This window comes from Mirounga angustirostris, unplaced genomic scaffold, assembly GCF_029215605.1.
Source record: "Mirounga angustirostris isolate CCGP_5_RB_7025 unplaced genomic scaffold, mMirAng1.0.hap1 SCAF_3, whole genome shotgun sequence".
NCBI classification, from domain to species: domain Eukaryota; kingdom Metazoa; phylum Chordata; class Mammalia; order Carnivora; family Phocidae; genus Mirounga; species Mirounga angustirostris.
Window position 1 is genome coordinate 48,632,726 of NW_026991711.1, and position 21,013 is coordinate 48,653,738.

General features: G+C 33.3%; 1 long non-coding RNA gene across 2 annotated transcripts in view; it reads right to left on the minus strand.

Moving 5' to 3' along the window:
• Window positions 1–21,013, minus strand: part of LOC129045655 (uncharacterized) — a 389,119-nt gene that overhangs the window by 142,482 nt on the left and 225,624 nt on the right. Inside the window, exon 4 of one of the 2 annotated variants that reach the window (XR_008505690.2) lies at window positions 1,627–1,726. The exons of the other annotated variant lie outside the window; for it this stretch is intronic. This is a non-coding gene — a long non-coding RNA (uncharacterized LOC129045655). Of the gene's footprint in view, window positions 1–1,626; window positions 1,727–21,013 lie in introns of those variants that run through there. 2 annotated transcript variants of the gene reach the window in all.

Consider the following 21,013-nt stretch of genomic DNA (forward strand, 5'->3'; position numbering starts at 1 on the left):
AACCAAAGCAGTGAGGACATTGTGATGTGTTACAATGTACCAGTAGTGCTCAATTTTAACGGATGTATATTGGAATATTGCCTGAAAATACTATTATTATCCAAAAACTACTTGTGTGCTACTTCACTAGCAATAAAAATTATTGATATCATTGAAAATGACAGCACAAATAGTAACTTATGCACTGAAATGCCTATGCATGACGCTTTCTCACTTGAGCAAGCTTGCCATAAAATTGATACAAAACTGATTTTTCATAGTTGACAGATTATCTCAAAGAAAGAAAAGTACATTTCCACTTTCAATAAATGTTGCATGTAAAAATCAGGATACACCCAGGAAGTACAAGTAATAACTATCATGTGGTTGGTAAAATAAACCTTATTGTAATACATACATACATATACACATACATATATAAGTTTTTAGTCACCTTTGCTACCTTGACAGCATTATTTGTGAGTAAAAAACAGAAAGTATGACAAACAAAAGAACAAAAGATCATTAAAAGTGATACATTCACTTTTGGAGTGGCAATATAAAACAGTAATTAAGATTTGGAATCAGAAAGGTTATGTTTGAAATCACAGGTTTTCCACTAACTAGGGAGCTATTTCACGTAAGTTACTCCACCTTTTCAAGCCTCAGAGGCTTCATCTGATAATGGGGTATTAATATCTTCTTCATTATGTGTGAATACTTAGTAGAATACTATAAATTTACAGTCAGCACACTGCTTGATGAAAAGTCGGTGATATTTATAATAGAATAGTATGGCAGAATGACTACTAACTGGAAGTCAATAAACATTGGTTTATCACAACTAGAGCATTAACTCAATGTCTTGGCTTTTTCACTTATTTCCAAATCTCCCATTTTGCTTACATATAAGCTATGAGAAAAGAGAGATGGTGGATAAGAACATTCATTTATTCATTCATTCTTTCTTTCATTCATTCATTCAGACTCTTTTACTGAGCACTTCTTACAGGCTAAGCACAGGGCACAATGGATACAAAGGTAAATAAGGCCAAGTCTCTCCAGACATTGACTGTCTAGTGGGGAGTCAGAGAGCAAACAGAACAAGTGCCATACCTCAGGGTAACCTTCTTCACAGAATGCAGCTAGGTACATAGAGAAGAGATAAACTAAACCCACCGGGAAAAGTCAGAGCTTGTTTGACCCATGTGTACTGATCATGAGAATAATTTTTTAATATAGTTTAAGAAGAGAAAATTTGAATTACTTTTGAGAAAAAAGAATAAATACAAAGCCAGGGGTGAGTGAATGACTCTGTTGAATTAGCCCGGCAATTATGAGCTCAGTGCTACGACTGCTGATGTGAGCAAGTCCACTCTAGTTGAAGGTCTTATTTAAAGGAGGCAATGTGGGAAGTTTTATCACAATTTCTGGATATGAGCTTCAAGTTGAAGTTTGGATAACTGAATAAAATGGTTGAATGCATAATAAAATCACAGCTAAGACTTAGGGAAGCAAAAAGGAAGGAATTATAGTGGGTGACAGTGTTCTCCACCCTGTCAATCTTTTGGAAGGATTCTGGGGTTTTTATCAAATGCTGAGTCAATAAGACAAAGTGGTCATTTGTTAAATGTTTGGAAGAGAAACTATCCAAAAAAACAGGCACAAAGCAAGGAGGCTAAATTTACCTACCTTACCATCTACTGGGCAAATGAGCAGCATTATACTTCCAGGTCATAGTGCATACCTGGAATAGGGGAAATAAGAAAGAGAGGTGCATCCTGTTAAGTGCTGACATAGCTATTGATAACTGGGGCAAGACTGTGAACATCAAGGAAAATTATAAAGTCACAGCTTTGTTTTTTGAAATTCTTAACTCTAGAATTTCTTTTAGACAACCACTAACTTTATCTCTTCCTCAATCATGAACTAAAATAATTTACTTTATCTCCAAAATAATATATTTAAGATAAGAGGTAGATAAAGTATTTGTATTATTAAGTTTCCCATTGTTTAGGAATTTATAAGGTTTGACTTTATAAATCTCTTCTGAATAAGCTCTTGTTTAAAGTTCAGCTTGTCACTTTTTCCTTATTCGCTTTATCAGCTACAAATCAAAATCAAGGCAAAGATTCTCCCCATAGTCTGAGATCCCAATTACCACACATTCTCTGATCCAAAGTGAACATGATTGTGATGCTTAGCAATTTTAGTAATTATAATGCAAGAGGGAAGGTGAATTATTCTGAGATGATCCTTAGAAAGGATGAAAATTTGTAACACATTTGTCTTATGACATTCCAAGAATTTTAAAATATCAGAACTATTTTTTTGAACCTTAGAAAAAGGAAGGTTATGATTTTGAAACACAAGAAATTGTCTCTTCTTTAAAACATGTGATACTACAGCATCATGGTGACTAAGCAAATCGTTGGAAAACTATAAAATCCCACATTTTAAATACTGCATGTCATAGGAGAGCACAGGCAGTGATTTCTCTGACATCGACTGTGGCAACATTTTTCTAGATAAGTCTCCTGAGGAAAGGGAAATAAAAGCAAAAATATACTATTGGGACTACATCAAAATAAAAAGCTTCTGTATGGCAAAGGAAACAATCAACACAACTAAAAGGCAACCTACTGAATGAAAGAAGATATTTGCAAATGACATATCCAATAAAGGGTTAGCATCCAAAATATATAAAGAATTTATACAACTCAACACCAGCATCCCCCCCCCAAAAAAACCCTAATTAAAAATGGGTGGGGGCGCCTGGGTGGCTCAGTTGGTTAAGCGACTGCCTTCGGCTCAGGTCATGATCCTGGAGTCCCAGGATCGAGTCCCACATCGGGCTCCCTGCTCAGCAGGGAGTCTGCTTCTCCCTCTGACCCTCCTCCCTCTCATGCTCTCTGTCTCTCATTGTCTCTCTCGCAAATAAATAAAATCTTAAAAAAAAAAAAAATGGGTGGAAGACATGAACAGAAATTTTGCCAAAGCAGACATACAGATGGCCAACAGACACATGAAAAGATGCTCAACTTTAGTAATCATCAAGGAAATGTAAATCAAAACTGCAATGAGATACCACCTCAAACCTGTCAGAATGACTAAAATCAAAACCATAGGAAACAACAAGTGTTGGCGAAGATGCGGAGACAAAAGAACCCTCATGCACTGTTGATGGGAATGCAAACTGGTGTAGCCTCTCTGAAAAACAGTATGCCGTTTCCTCAAAAAATTAAAAATTGAATTACTATATGACCCAGTAATTCCACTACTGGGAATTTACCTAAAGAATATGAAAACGTTAATTCAAAAAGATATATGCACCCATATGTTTACTGTAGCATTACTGAAATAGCTAAGATAAGGAAGCAACCCGTGTGTCCATTGATACATGAATGGATAAAGAAGTGAGATATATATATGTGTGTGTGTGGGGGGGTGGGTGTGTGTATTCCATTTTATATATATGGATAACATGGATGGAACTAGAGACTATTACGCTAAGTGAAATAAGAATGTATCAGTCAGAGAAAGACAAATACCATATGATTTCACTCATATGTGCAATTTAAGAAGTAAAACAAAGAAGCATAGGAAAGAGAGAGAAACCAAGAACCAGACTTTTAATGATAAAGAACAAAGTAATGGTTACCAGAGGGGAGTTATGTAGGCGAATGGGTGAAATAGGTGATGGGGATTAAGGAGTGTACTTGTTGTGATGAGCACAGGTGATGTATGGATTGTTGAATCATTATATTGTACACCTGAAACTAATATAACACTGTATAACACTGTATGGTAACTACACTGGAATTAAAATAAAATAAAATAAGTAAAAACAGCTTTAAAACAGCTTTAAAAACATATATTTCAAATCCCCTCTTATAGAGTCAATAGGAACAGGTGGAGAATGTATCTTTTTGGGAGGCAGAACTGTTATTTTCAAGGCATAGAAATATTAATTTGGATTAGGAATTAGGAACTTAGATTAGGAATTATTCTCCAGATGTGGGAAAAAGGTGGAATGAAAGCAAGAGAGACTATAAAAATAAATTTTCAGAAAGGAAATTACAAAGATCAGTTACCATATTCCAGTGTACATATTTTTATAACTTACAGATGGAGGCAATTAACATACTATATATTCCTATTTTTCAATTAAGTAACAAGAGATTATTGAGTTTTTGTTTAAATGTGGGTAGATAATGTGTGTGTGATGATGGAGTCTGAATTGGGGTGATGAAGACAGAGGTTTTTAACCACAGTTCTGTATTACCCATGGCTTCCCATCTAAAGTTTTATTCTGTATCATTCAACAACTTGGGAACATCGAACTAACCTATCTTTAACATATGACAATTAAAATGACATAAGTAAATTATTTGTCTACAAAACAAAGATTTTAGGCTCCTATAAAAAAGATAGTAAAATATAAATAAAATATAAAATATAAAAAAGATTTAAAAATTGGTTTTCTAATGATAGAAAAGAAATTTTAAGAGTTGGCTATAAGTCCACTTTAGGATTAGAAGTAGACAGCTCAGAAAGATTTCAGCTGTTGCCATGTATTTGAGACTGAATAACATGAAGGGACTCTTCAGTTCTCCAAAACAATGACCTATTTCCTTAATTCCTCATGTCTCTATACATCCTGAATGTCTTATGCAAAGAAAGGTGTTTTTTTTTTTTCTTTTCTTTTCTGGATTTAACCAGGGTTGTGGCTTTTTATTTTCCATTTCTAGGACATTGTTAACTAAGTCCAGATACCCAGATTGGCCTAACAAATTTCCCAAGGGAGAAATTCAGAAGTAGCAGCAACCTGAGAGAGAGTCAAGTCCCACTGCTCATTTACGTGAGCAAACTTCTGCCTGCAGCAAACAACAAATGCAAAGCAAATAAGTAAATATACACAGAAATGAAATAAAATATTTGACATTGTAAAAAACAGTGACTACACAATAGTGAGTTTATACTTATAATGAGTTAATATTTATTTAAATATTTGAGAACTCAAAATGCATTAAAAATCAGCTATCTTTTCTTTTTTTAGCCCTAAGCATCACTTATTTTTTTTCTCAAGTTTTTATTTAAATTCCAGTTAGTTAACATACAGTGTAACATTAGGTACAGGTGTAGAATCTAGTGATTCATCACTTACATACAACTCCCAAGGCTCAACTTTTTGCTTATTATAAGAAAATACAAAAAAAGAACATTAAATAATTCATAAGAGAATAAATATAAGTGACCATTTAATCAAATATAAACTAGACTCAGTTCATTCATATTTACTCATTTTTCATACATTCATTTCATTTATTTTTTACTCACTTTTCATACATTTATTTATCTCCGCAACCTCATGAGTTAGTTAATATTATCTACTTTTAACAGTTGAGGAAACTGATCAAACTAAGGTATACAGAAGTTAACAGACTCACAGAACTAATTTGTGGAGGAAATGGGTTACAATCCCTATCATTTGGGTCTCAGTGTCCTTTCTTACTAATGTGTACACTACTTCCTATAGATTTATTTTCACTATTAATTAAAGTGAACAATTTTTTTTCTGTTTTTTTTTTTTACATAAATAAATGGTCCATAACGTAATGGGTAGAACTTGGAGTATACCAGAAACAACAAATTGAAAAAGTTTTTTTTCACTGTAGTATAAAAGGATTGATTTAGTAATGTATATCATGATCTTTTAATGCTTGTACCTTTTGATCGAGTAATTTCCTTTCTACAGTTTATACTAAAGTAATAATAATAGTAGACTCCTAAGATATTTACACATTTTTAATTACACTTATTAATAATATTGAAATTTGGGATACTTAATAAATGTTCAATAATAAGATAATGCCTAAATAAATGATGATGTATTAGTAGAATGGTCAAGTACCCAGATATTATTGTGGTAGGCAGAATTGTGAAATGAAGGAATGCTACACCTATTATTAAGACCATTAATCATTTGACCTCTAGTTAATTAAATGGGAGATTATGTAGGCTTGATGTAATCACAGGAGATCTGTAAAGCAGAGTTTTTTTTAGCTGGTCGTCCATGGGAAATTAGAGAGGTACAAAGCAAGACAAGGATCTGTTGTGCCATTGCTGGCTTTGAATGTGGAGATGGGCAAGAGCAAAGACAAAAGAATGCTCTCTAGAAGCTGAGAACAAACCCAGACTAACAGTCAGCAAGAAAACAGGTACTCTAATCCTACATCTGTAAGGAGTGAATTCTATTAACACTGGAATGACTTGGTAAGTGGATTCTTACATAATGTCCCAGATCAGAGACTCGCCAGACAAATACTTTGATTTCAGTCTTGTGAAACCTTCAGTGGACAATGCAGTTGAATCTGTCCAGACTTCTAATCTATAAAACCGTGAGCTAATAAATGGGTGCTGTTTTAAGCTGTTAATTTGTGGTAATTTGCTATGCAGTGATAGAAAACTTCTACAATTAATAATTACGATTTCAATGAAACTTAATATAATTATTTGATATGTCATATATCATGAAATAATAAAAATGCAAAAATTAATACATAAGTCAAACTAGCCCAAACATTAATTGGAAACATTAATGTTGCTTAACTGAGAAATAGAATTCAGCAGTTAATTAATTTAAATATGCATTTCATTATAATTGTATCCATTGTGCCTGTTTTCAATACTGCATATGGATATACTCATAATTAGAAAAAAGTATCTCACACAGTAACAGGATAACTAATCTTACATATTATTCACATTAAGCAATTAATTCATGCCTATATACACATACAAAAGACTATAAGGACATCTTTTGAAATATTCACATTGATAATATCTAGTTCTCAGGATTAAGATTATATCTTGGTTTCATATCTATAAGTACATGTAGCTTCCTCTTTTCCACAATGTACATAACCTTCTAGTAATACCAGAAATTTTAGACACTTTATTTGTTCCTAAGGATAAAATAGTTACAGGGTCTCTGAAAATTGAGGATTCTCTTTTTCAGCAAGTCACTTCCTTCCTCCGTCCCTCCCTCTCTTCCTTCCTTCTTCTCTTTCATTACATCAAACTGGAGACCTCAGTTTGTTGAGGTAGAAAGATCAAACTGTTTCTGTCTTTCTGCTTTATGATCTGCAATTTCATATACCAGCTGCTTTATGCTGTCTGCTTAGAGGTGGATTCCTTCAACTATCTGAACAATCTCAGAGTCTTAATATAGTTCACTCAGTTGTGGCAGCAAAAGACAGGAGGTTTTTTTTTTTTTTAAGATTTTATTTATTTATTTGACAGAGAAAGACACAGCGAGAGAGGGAACACAAGCAGGGGGAGTGGGGGAGGGAGAAGCAGGCTTTCCGCAGAGCAGAGAGCCAGATGTGGCGCTCAATCCCAGGACCCTGGGATCATGACCTGAGCAGAAGGCAGACGCCTAATGACTGGGCCACCCAGGCACCCCGACAGGAGGGTTTTATCAGGTTACAGCTAAGCATGAACAGGTAACTATTCCAGAGAAGACATGTTCCTCAAATTTTATTACCCAAAAAAGATTGACAGAGATTGACATCGAATAAAAACATTTCTTTACACCATTTGTATGTTGATAGATGCATTTTTACATTTCTACTCAAATTATGCAGAGAACTATTTAACAAACAAGCAAGGAGTCATAATTTCTGAAGTGAGGTTTGTGCAGATACTACAATGTGTCCTTGTATAATGCAGACATGCAGCGTCTCACTCCAAAGGACATGCACTGTGATAGGTCAGTATTTAAGAGTGTAGGTTCCGGAGCTAAAATGACTGTTTTCAAATCCTGGCTCTGCCACTTAGTGGGCTAGTAGCTACATTCTTTCTCAGTTTTTTCTTCTTGAAAATGGGGCTAATAGTATCTACCTCATAAGGTTGGTTTCAGGTTTAAATGAAATAATCTATGTATAACATTAAAGACAATCTCTGCCAAATTGAAAGTACTCAATAAACATTAGCAATATGATAACTGCTTACTAATATTGGTCAAAGTAATTTAATGCCATCAGTTACCCCAAGAGGGAAAATATCATTGCATTGGGGTTCGCCATCCTCAGCTATGAATTATTCAAGTATGAAATTATTGTTGTTATACTCCTGTTAATTATCTTACCTGTAGTATTTTATTAAATTTTAAAAGTAAAATTAAAAAGTTATTACTCTTTATTTTGTCATTTATCTTCAAGTCACCTTATTTGGTTAAAGTTATTTTATTAGGAAAAAGGCAAATTATTAATTTAGATAACTCCACACTCTTCTGGTGCAGTGGCTTCCTTTTCCCATTCATTATTTTCCATTGATGTAGCAAACAAACAGTGGAATATTTTCACTGTGTAGGAAACATTCTGGTAAAAATACTTATGATTAGGTTTTAGTTTAGATTAGGATTTGAGGGAAACTTTCTCTGAGAAAGTGATTTTTGAGGTAAAGGACAAATGAATGTTATTGATAGAAAGAAGAGAAGGTGGAGATGGGTAAAGGAAGGGATTTTATTTTCATTTAAAATTTAAAAATTTTGGTGTGTGGGTAACTCAAAGTTATTTTATTTCCTTTCAAACTCATTTATAGACAGCAATAGTTGCTGTCTGTCATCTAATGAGGAATGCCATCTAAATCTGATTATAAAAGGTGGTGTCACATCAAACTTTCTTTATGATAATGTGTTATCTGTCTTTATTTCCTATCACACTGCTGCTGATTTACAGGGATTATTTTAGCCCCTGATCTCTTGCATATCATCAGTTGCTATAAGCTAGGCAGGGTTGTTATTTATTTGCCCAATTAATGATGCAGAAGACAGTTCCTTAACACTTTGTCTATTTCAGGAGGCAGATGAACTATTTACACTTTGCTATGTAGTTCTTATTATTTTGAGGGGGAATAATTACTTTTTTAATTAGTAGATTACATGAAACCAATTTTAAATGTCAATTGCTATAATTCAAATTTTTTTTCTATTTTTATAACTATTGTTAGTATATCAAGTACAGTTTGTTGAATATTGCCTTTATTCATAATTCATGGAATTGTGTATTGGTGAGGTATGCAGGAATATACCCCACAAATTAAAAAAAAAAATGTGTCCCTTTACTTACTTTATACCATATTCATGCTAATAATACTATTGCCAGAGAATTTTGACATATATTAAACATTTTAACTTTATATATGTGATTACTATATATTTGTCTGAAATATGTTTACTAACATTTGAAATCATGTTCAAATATTTGGAAGAGTTTTATTAATCAAACAGGGTTATATATTTGGAGGAAGAGTATCACTGGTACAGACTTCAGTCCTGATTTCCAGATGTTTAAATCCAACTGTCCACCTGACATTTTTACCTGGATGTTCCATAACTCAAACTCAACCTATCCAAAAGTAAGACCTTAATTCCCTATGCCAAATCTGTTTCTCATTTAATAGTAATACTATGATGATTTACATGAACTACCTCCATGTCACCCAACTAGAAACCCTTTTCTCCTTACATCATGTTTAACAGTGACCCGGTTCCATTGATTATCACCACTGTAACTTATATCTTATCCAAGTCTTACTGTCTTAGTTCCAGCATCCAGTCTTTTGAAGGAATGTTACACTTCTAACTGATTTCTAAAGATTTCTATCTAATTGCATTATTATCCACAGGATTGCAAGTGACCTTTCTGCAATATACCTTATCAGGTTTTTTTTTCTGTGAAGGACTTCAGTATCCTCCATTTAAACTATAGGTTATAAAATTACCCTTCTTAAACATTTATTCAGTCTTCCAAGGTCTGGAACTTGACTACTTCTCAAGGTTTCTCTTTTTTTTCATTTACCTGTCTACTTTGCTGTTGTTTGAATGGGGACCCTAAATTTGACCCCTGTTACTAGAAGATCTCCCTGGAAGCAGATGTCCACGTGGTGTTTGTTCCCTTTAAGCACTTTCTGAATTCTTAAACTGCCCAGGGCAAAAGTCTAAGAAGTTAAGTAGAATAATTTCTTAAAGCAAAACAATGTTCAGCCATCTTGGGGCTCTACGAAGGCACAAAACAAAATAAAACGAAATAGTAGTTCAGTATTCACTCGTGAAAAAGGGTCCTGGTAAATGATCCATGCTCCAAGTTGGAAGTCCCTCAGGGGCTATAATGCCAGGAACGAGGCAACCAACCCAGATGTAGAAAAGGTCTTATTAAAAATGCAGCCCAGGAGTGGGTCAGCTCATCTAGTTGGTTATTTCGATTTGTCCCACTATATCTACTTTTCAGAGCAAAGAGTAAATCTTCTCTGGGAGAAGATAGCATCACCCAGAGACTCTACGATGTTTCTTACACAATGTACAGAATCCAATAAAATATTACCAAGTGTATGAAGAAAGAGGACCAAGAATATATTATAAAAAGAATTACACAAACAGACAAGCACAGAGAAATGATAGGCTTATCTGCATTTTCAGACTGGGGCTCTAAAGTAATTGTGATTGATATAGTCAAGGAAATAGATAAGAAGGTACAGAATTTAACCAGAGAATTTAAATAAACATCAAATGGAAATTATAGAAGTACAAATTGAAAAATTAAAATTAAAGACTCAATAGATTAATTTAAGCACATATGGAACAGAGGAGAAAGAACATTAGTAAGCTGGAAAATGTTCAATTCGGAACGCTGAGAGCTAAAAAAAAATACAAAGTATAAAATAGAGAATAAGAGACTTTGAGATAGTAAAAATGTCTAATGAACAAGTAACTGAAGTCTTAGAGATGAAGAGAGTATTTGGCACAAAAGCAACCACAGGGGTGATATATTTGCCCACCTAACATCTGTGTTTTTATTTACCTAAATATATCTAGTATATGCACTTATTTTTTGTCATATGTTCATATACTGCCCATTAAAAATTAGTTATATGAAGTCCAGAATTTAAGAATAAAGATGCGAGTCCTCAGATAAGAAGCATATTCTGAGAACTGAGCTGGATAAAGAAAAATAAATTCATATCCAGAATATACTAGTTGTATGGGATAGAGTTATTTTATGGCTGGACTGGGAATGCTCTGTCTTTATCTCTGGGGACCTCAGGATTTCTGACTTAGACTCTTGGCCAAGATAAGAGAAGTGGGGTTTATGACATGCTGTTTAAAGTCTGAAACTCCCCTGGCAACCTCCAGGGCCAGTTTGTTTTCTGATTATTTTCACCAGCATAATCGGTTAGACAACCTGGCTTGACCAGAGAGGCATAAAAGACTCCACCGGGAACCTCTGCCCTGAGCTTTCCTGAAGCCAAGATTCATTGCACAGATTTTGGTGATTCAAACTGGAGCAGTGTGTCCACGTGTGAATAAGCACCCTATTAAGCTTGCATCTGGATGTTTCTAAGACCCGTGATGGTTGTCTGCACTCTCTCTTTCTCTGTCTTACCATTTGTCTTTAATCAAAGACTTTAGCTTTGTATGCTCTATGGATTCTCATGAGTCCTTTCAAATCCCTGAACTGGGGGAATTTTTCTAATAAAGTATAAACATTAAAAAGAAAAAGAAAAAATCATCAAAAATACCAATGATAACAGAAGGACCAAATTTGACTGACATCTAATCCCCAAAACAGTAGAAATTAGAAGTTGAATATTGTTTTTAATATGATGAATTTTTTTCCCTAGAATTTTATAGAAACAAATTGTTTTTTAGATACTGAGTAAAATGAAGACTTTTTCAAATTCAGAGACAAAGTAATTTTCTCCACATTTAGTCTAATAAATATAGGCTTTTCAGAAAAAATAAATCCAGGAAAACACATCAATTAGGGAAAAAATGGCAAATACACTATATTACATATATCAACACACCCAACTATCAACTGTAAAAATGAATATTTTTACTTTGGAATATGAAACAATGTCACGATGAAGGCAAAATTATACACAACACTAAAGTTGTTCACTATTAGAAAGCAGTTACAAAAAAAACTTTTAAAAAGCCTTTAAAAAATAATACATAAACATATTCATTAAAAATGTAATGTAGGGGCGCCTGGGTGGCTCAGTCGTTAAGCGTCTGCCTTTGGCTCAGGTCATGGTCCCAGGGTCCTGGGATGGAGCCCCACATCGGGCTCCCTGCTCGGCGGGAAGCCTGCTTCTCCCTCTCCCTTTCCTCCTGCTGTGTTCCCTCTCTCACTGTGTCTCTTTCTGTTAAATAAATAAAATCTTTAAAAAAATAAATAAATAAAAATAAAAAAATAAAAATGTAATGTAATTAATAATAAAGGTATTATTACTCTGATTTGTAAATTGTTTTATTTATTTTTATTTTTTTTAAAGATTTTATTTATTTATTTATTTGAGAGAGAGAGAGAAACAGCATGAGAGGGGAGAGGGTCAGAGGGAGAAGCAGACTCCCCACTGAGCCGGGAGCCCAATGTGGGACTCGATCCCAGGACTCTGGGACCATGACCTGAGCCGAAGGCAGTCGCTTAACCAACTGAGCCACCCAGGCGCCCTAAAATGTTTTATTTTTTTGATAAAACCTACAAAATAGTCAAATGATGACTAGGTGAATTGATCCAAGTATAGTAAAAATACTTATATTAGTATAATATTGCATACCAATTCATTGGTATACCTATGCAATATTTTTGTTTCATTTGTGTTTGCCTGCTACCTTTTATTTCTTTATATTTCAATCTTTTTTTCTTCTTCTAATCTAAGCATGTCTTTAGTAAGCAATATATATTTGATTCTGTTTCTTTCCAGCATGATAATATTTTAATTGGAATATTTAGTTCATTTACAGTTACTGTTATTATTTATATATTTATGCTTAAATCTGGCATGGTACCCTTTGGTATTTATCCCTCCTTTTCTCCCTATTTCTATATATTCTCAGTTTTATGAATTGAATAAAAATTATTTTATTATCTACTTCAATAAGGTTGTTATACACACTTTGCTTTCTACTATTTGTTACCCTAGAGATTGTTAACATGATTTTGATTTATCAGAGTCAATATAAATTAGTATTTTACCACTTCCTTGCAAATAACTTAAAATCTTTTATCATCTACCAACCCATATGTTATTGTTGCTGTATATTTTAATTTGAGATACACTGCAGATTTCCTGAACACATTATTATAGTTTGTTTTTATTCAGTATTCATTTAATCCAGATATTTATGTTTTCTCTTGTTCATCATTTTTTTCTTACGTATTCATGCTTCAACCTTGGATTATTTTTTATCTATAGAGACAATATTTTTAATTATTTTCTTTAGCTTTTTTTTTTTTTTTTTTGCTCCAAACACTTCCAGGTTTTTTTTTTTTTAATATTTTGTTTTGTTTCCTAAAAATGCATTAATTTTACCTCTGACATATTTTATTGGGTTTAAGGTGTAGAATTCTAGACTGAAAACCCTTTCAACCTATCATCCATTATTTTCTGGCTTTATTTATGATGAGACAGTTGAAGATAATACATCTTTTTCTTTGGCTGTTGCTAAGGGTTTTTTTGTTTGTTTTTTTAAGCTTATTTCTCAGATATGTCTAGCAGTAGTTTTCTTTGTACTTATGCAGTTGATAAATCTTGATAAATTCTTGAAAACTCTTGAAAATTCTAAGCCATTATGTCTTCTAATATTGTTTTTACCTCAGTTTTTCTCTCTGAAACTACAAAAATATATGTATTCCTTTCATTATTTCCCATTGTCTCTCTTTTTCCCTTTGTTTTCTTTCTTTTTTTCCTCTATTCTTTAGGACTGAATGAGTATATTCTTTTTACCTATATTCCAATTCACATTCAATCCATTTCAGCTTGAGCAATCAGCTCCTACACTCAATTTTTGAGTTCTATATTTTAGTCATTGCATTACCCAGTTCTATAATTTTAAAATACATTTTCAAATTTTCTACTAAATATCACCATTTTCTAAGTTTCTTGGTAATCATTTTACGCTTCAAAAAAGTGTACCTGATGAAACATGAAACATTAAATTAAAAAATGCTACATGTCAAAAGGCACTACTGACAAGATAAAAAAGCAAGCCAAAGGTAGGAAAATGATTTTTGCCATGCAATTAATACCAAAATACATATCCAAAATGAGAAAAGTAAATTGTAAAAAAAAAAAATCGAAGAGAATAAATATGTAAGTCACAGTAGAATAAACATATAAAAAAGAGTAAGTTTCCTTAGTACTTGCAAAAATTTAAATTAAAACTCCAGGACACTATTTTCTTTCTATAGATAGGCAAATGTCAGACATTAAATAGTGGTAAATTTTTGAGAAAGAATTCCCTTACACTGGCCATAGGTATATAAATTGAAAGAAAACTTTTAGAGGCAATTTGATATTTTGTAGAAAATTCATAGATGTTCATACCAAATAATCCAGAAATTCCTCTTTAAAAATAACATCCTAGCAAAATGTTAACATATATGCACATGAAAAAGGTATGGAATATATTTATTTTGGCATTGCTTCTTTAGAAAAAAGTGTATATAATGTAAATGACCATCAAATCAGAATGAATAGATTATGATATATTTTGGAGTACCTCCGTTCTTCTGGTAACAACTTTCAACCACAGAAGAACTGAATAAGGATCCCGCTAATCCTATTTGTAATACACCACCCTTTCTCCAAAATTTTTTGCCATATTTATATATAAATTTTGTAGGACACCAGTCTAAAGTATGTGGCTGCAATTGGAAGTGACTATTTCTCTTTCCTTATGTGCCCACTCATGTCTCTAAACCAGAAAAATGCTTCACTTAAGTGTATATCTTCCATATTTCTCTGGACATTCACTAACACACTAAGGGTAGTCTTGCACCCATATTTTCCTATTAGTAAGGCTGAGTCCACCTTCTTATTTTATTTTTTAAAAAAATTAGCTAGACAAAACAAAGGAGCATCATGAAACCAGAGAGACAGAATGAGTACTGCTCATATTTTAAGTCTGTGGTGTGTAGAAGGAGGGGTTAGAGAAATACAGAATATAATGGAGTTTACTCTCTGTCAACCTCAATTCTCACTTTCCTAGAAAATCCTCATGGATGATTATATTCTCCTTCCCTTTTCCATGCTTGGGTTCATTTTATTGGTGTCTAGGGTGTGAAGACAGATGAAACTAAGGGCCAAGGATGAGGAGTAACAGGAGAAGGTTTACCTTTTTCCTCCATTTTTACCTTGTAATCCTTTTGACAACTCAGAAGCAGACACTTACCAAACCTGGAGATTAAAAAAAAAAAAAAAATAGATAGGGTGGGGAATAGAGGTGAGTGTGCACAGTAAACATTGACATGGAAGAAAGGTGGGAATTTACAAGTGCAGGGAAGATACATAATTCTGATTGCCTCTGCTTCCTCTGATCCCAGTTTTTTTGTGTTTCTCTTCAGAGTCATTTCTATACTCACCACTTGCTAATTTGTGATGAATTTTTGCTATATTCAATCTTCTCTGAATCACCTTTTGGTAATAGAGATCCTTCTTTTCTACTAACATATATGATAAAATATTGTCCATAGAAATATTTCCCCAAAAAGAGAAAAAGAATCTGAAATGATTTAGTTTGGAAGAAGATTGTGGTGAAAATAGGGTGATGTGACTGCTGGTCCTATTTCATTTTATGAATTAAATACTTTACCAATGATGTGCTTGTAAGGCATAGAAAGTCTACTGAACAGTCTTTTTGCTTATCTGGGTCACTTCCTGATGTCGAATGCCATCTCTAAACTCTAAAGCAAGAAAAAATGCAGATATGTCTGGACCACAGATCAGTTATATTGATTTGACAACAGTTGTTATTTTTAGATATAATTCTCCATTTTTCATTTTTCCCGGGGGCTTATAGTGTATAGTATTTTTTTGATTAGAAGGGGGGGAAATCGGATGGGGAGATGAACCATGAAAGACTATGGACTCTGAGAAACAAACTGAGGGTTCTAGAGGGGAGCGAGGGAGGGGGATGAGTTAGCCTGGTGATGGGTATTAAAAAGGGCACGTTCTCCATGGAGCATTGGGTGTTATACACAAACAATGAATCATGGAACACTACATCAAAAACTAATGATGTGGGCGCCTGGGTGGCTCAGTCCTTAAGCATACACCTTCCGCTCAGGTCATGATCCCAGGGTCCTGGGATCAAACCCCCCATCGGGCTCCCTGCTCGGTGGGAAGCCTGCTTCTCCCTCCCCCACTCCCACTGCTTGTGTTCCTGCTCTCGCTATCTCTCTCTGTCAAATAAATAAATAAAATCTAAAAAAAAAACTGGGGCGCCTGATGGCTCAGTCGTTCAGCGTCTGCCTTCGGCTCAGGTCATGATCCCAGAGTCCTGGGATCGAGCCCTGCATCGGGCTCCCTGCCTGTCGGGAAGCCTACTTCTCCCTCTCCCACTCCCCCTGCTTGTGTTCCCTCTCTAGCTGTCTCTCTCTCTGTCAAACAAATAAATAAAATCTTAAAAAAAAAGAACTAATGATGTAATGTATGGTGATTAACAAAATAAAACAAAATTTAAAAAATAAATAAATTTAAATAAATAAATAAAAGAAATGATGCCAAAAATACTTCTGAGTTCTGGTTCTGGTATTGGTGGTTTAGATCCAGCTGTGTTACTTAAGACAAGTTATTTAATCTTTTTATACTTTAGTACCACTAATTCTAAAATGGAAAGTTTGGACTTGACTATTATAAAGTTACTTCAAAATCACTCTGCCTTTTCTTGCTTCATCTAACATGGTTTCATGCTTGAACTCACCTTCATTTTAGATATTTGAGGTTATATTAAATATAGTAATTCTCTATGTTTTAATTCAATATTTAAGTTAAAAAAATAATGGACTGCACGAATGCATTTTTTAAATAGTAAAACAATTTTCAACTCATAAATATTTATCTTTATAGAAGTGTAGGTCTGAAAAGATTCCATTATTTTCTTCACTGTATTCCATGAGTTCCAAGCATTCAAGACATGAAAATACTAATTTGTCTTAAAAGATCAGAATGTAGGCATAGAAGCATTCTGAAAATCGAATTTTGTAACCCTAATGTGTTGTACCACCAATTTGATCATCTATTAAGCAATTTATTTGGAATTAAACACAGGAAATTCTAGTGACACGATAAATAAATTGTGATATTTGAGAAACAGAAGAGAAGTTTTCACTGTCTAAATGATTTGGACACAGACCTCTAGTTTAATAGCTTTGGATTTCTTTCATTGCAAAATTATATTGCATCTCGGTAATTTTCCTTTTTGGCACGGAGAACAGGTGTTCTACAGATGGAGAAACAGTTGTGGTTTTATGGGACCTCCTCTCCTAAGCACATTAATATTTGTCACTCACAGGGGTCCCTTTTCTAAGAATGACAAATGCCCTCATGCACACTTACTGTTAAAAAAGACCTTTGCGTCTGCGAAGGAGAGAAGACATGTTTACCTTTATTGAATGTGGGATAAGGAGTGAAGGGAGTTTCCTGGCACAGTCTAGATATTGATTATATAATAAAGTGGTTTCTTGGTCACATATACTTATAAGAAAGAGACTATGGTTGCAACATATAATAGTTTTGAGTCAGGAAAAAGCCACTTCCATTCCTACCCTCACCACACACAAACAAAAGAAGAAAGTTATGCCACGTCAACAGATGAGAGGTGTCTGGTGACAATAACAAAAGTAATGATTTTGAAAATGATGACAAATATTGAAATGAAATATACAGTTCCATTTATCTGTCCACAAGACCACTTTGCAGACCAAGATTTGTTATCTTTCAATGAACTAAGTCAGTAACATGGTTTATAAAGGCCCATGGGTAGCAGTAGGTGTAGAATAATTACTACAAAGCACTTCTCAGTGGTACAGTTGCTCAGGTACCATAGATGAATGGAAGGATTTGATTAGTGCCTTTTGTGTCCATCACCCCTAACCCTCTCTGGTTCATTGAAACTTTCAGGAAACCCATTTGGCAATGCCTATACTATCAATGGTAAAATTATCAGAATAGTAACATCTTGCTAACAAAGTTTTAATTTGGATTTCATACTTTGAATTACACTCTGGATATACAATTTTGTTTTCAAGTGGGAGATAAATTTAAAGTATTAGATATTAATAGCATTTTTAAAATTATGATGTGCTAACTGGTACTCTAAACTCTGGTTCTTCCACAGGAAAATCATGCTGAAGCAAAACCTGCCTCTTAAAAAAATGTTTTTCTTAGCCAGAGCAAACACCGATACTTTTGATTAAACATTTTAAAAATACACCTTTGCTTTCTTGGTAATATCTTTCATCTTTAAAAAAAAAAAAAAAAGTGAATTTAAGTTTTTGCAGAAGAAATTTATTTTTTATTTTTTATTTATTTATTTTTAAAGATTTTATTTATTTATTTGAGACAGAGAGAATGAGAGGGAGGAGGGTCAGAGGGAGAAGCAGACTCCTGCCGAGCAGGGAGCCCGAATGTGGGACTCGATCCCGGGACTCCAGGATCATGACCTGAGCCGAAGGCAGTCGCCCAACCGACTGAGCCACCTAGGCGCCCCATTTACAGAAGAAATTTAGAAAATATGTGCTCATATTAGTTATGAAAATAAAGAAATCAGTACCAGATCTAAATAACCATTAGAAAAAGCAAACAAACATACAGAAAGAAGAACCCAAAAAACATTAAAAGAAAGCTCCTAATCATATTCCACAATACACTTGGTCTTTATTCTTGCTGAATAGTAAATAGTTGTTAAGAACTTTTCCTGGTCAACGGAAAGGGATCTGGAGGCAGGAGCATAATCACAATCGAATTTAAAAAGAAAAATAAAACCTCACTAATAAGAACAACAGTAATTCTTTAGTAGTCCCTAAAATATAACCAGTATAAAAATTTGGTACCATGAGATTACTAAAGAAAAACAATAGTGAAAGAAAAAATTATCATCAAATTCAATTAGTTCTTTCCTTACAGTTTTCAATTCAGAGGTAACATATATGATTGTAAATTGCAATTCAGATAATTTTAAGTTAAAAATGCAAACTAAATGCTTCTATGTAAAACATAAATTAATATTTAGGTAAATTAATAACCTTTTGTTGTAGATCTGTTTTACCTGATGAGGAACACAGGTAGAAAAGTTGCAGTCTGTAATGTAAGCATTCATTATGAGGTTAAATACAAATGTAGTTCTCAAATATGCTACATTTTAAATAAATAATTTGCATTATAATAATATTAATAATCAAATATAGTACAATTAATTTTCATTTTAATGGAACTTTCCATATTCCTATGTCTGGTCCTCTCCTCAATTGTTTAATATCTAATATTAAGAAATAATCACTGACTCCAATCCCCTGTGTCTGGTCCTCTATTCAGTTGTTCAATATCTAATATTAAGAAATAATCTTGAACTCCATCTCCAGGTTTCCCTGTAGTTTCAGTGATAGGAAGCAACTTGTTAGTGTGATACTATGTACCTAATTAAAGACAGTGCACTTAATCAAAATTAGTATGGAAAAGGCAAGGTTTTATGAATCTTCAGGTTAACTTTTCTGAATACTAATTAGCATGTGAAGTATTGAACACTAGTCCTAATTCTGAATAGATGTTTCATAAGCTTTACATTATTGGAATGTCTGTTTGATCTGAAATTTTATTTATAGGGAATGATATCAAAGGTCACACAATTTTGAAAACCAGTCTATATACACTTAATAAAATATCTCAGGTTATTAATCCTCTAAACATTAAAAGATAATGTTAGTATATGACAGCTATGATTGATGTTTAAATAACAGCAAGTATTTATTATTTGAGTATTACTAGGTAGTCAGCATGATCAACCCGATGTAAAATTATATATTAAAAATTATGTTAAATAAGAAGCAAATTAATTTAAAAGGTTGCATTTGCTATGAATATTAAATAGCAAAGAGAAAATATAGTCTCTGAAACCTAACTTGAATGCTTTTTAAGATGTTTGGTAGTGTCCAAAATAAATGTAAAGCACAGCACATTATTTTGAAGTTTTAAAAGTAGTTGAAGTGATTCTTTATTCAGTAAAAACTATTTTTAAAATGGAAACCAAACCAAAAAAAAAATTCAAATGTGCTAAAAAAATCTTCACAATCGGTGCACAACAACATACACACAAATGAATTATGTCTTTGACTCATTCTGCCTGAGAATCTAAGGAACATTTATCTTGGTTGGAGTTATTTTTTTTTTTTGGAACTATTTTTAACATTAGCAAAATGAATGTTTTTTATTTTTCTGAATAAAGAAGTTATGATTATTGTTTTAAAAATATGGTACAAGGTGGCCCTAAACATTCAACGAGGGAAGGATGCTCGTAATGTTCTGCAACACTCCGTGGGGATTCTCCCATCCAACAGACACCCTTCCTGCTTCATTCTTTAATTGCAGGGTGAAATTGCCTATACATCATGCCTGGTAAGTTAAATTAGTTGTGATTGGATGTATTATCATTGTAACACAATATTTCTGCCCGTGAGAAAGGTATTAAAGAGATTTAAAAAAAAATCAACCCTTTTAACTATAGAGCAAGAATAGCATTGAGAAGTTAGGTTTCAGAACTATTCATATCCTTGAAATAAAATTCACCTCATCAGCAGAGGAATGGATAAGAGCTGAAATGTTCAAAATGTCATGGGTAGAGAAAAAATGTGAAGAAGAGGACATTCCTTGACTGGCTTCTGTGACTTGGTATCCTCAAACTTTCATTTGCTAGATACTACATAAGCAAGAGTAGAAAGCCACCCTCTTTTTGGCAAGGTCCTAAAACTGCCACAGTAAAACTCCTTTTTAATTCAGTAACATTTAGAGAAATGTTCTAAAAGAAACTTACAAATAATTTATTCAAAGACTGTGTATGTGTGGAGCAGGACCTTAGGTTCTCATAAATGGGTTGCTTATGTAAAGTAAGCTGTCAGATCAAATCCTAGGTTTCTTATTTTTTTCTCTTTTTCATTGGATCTTTTTACATTTGCCTCAATTTCTTTGC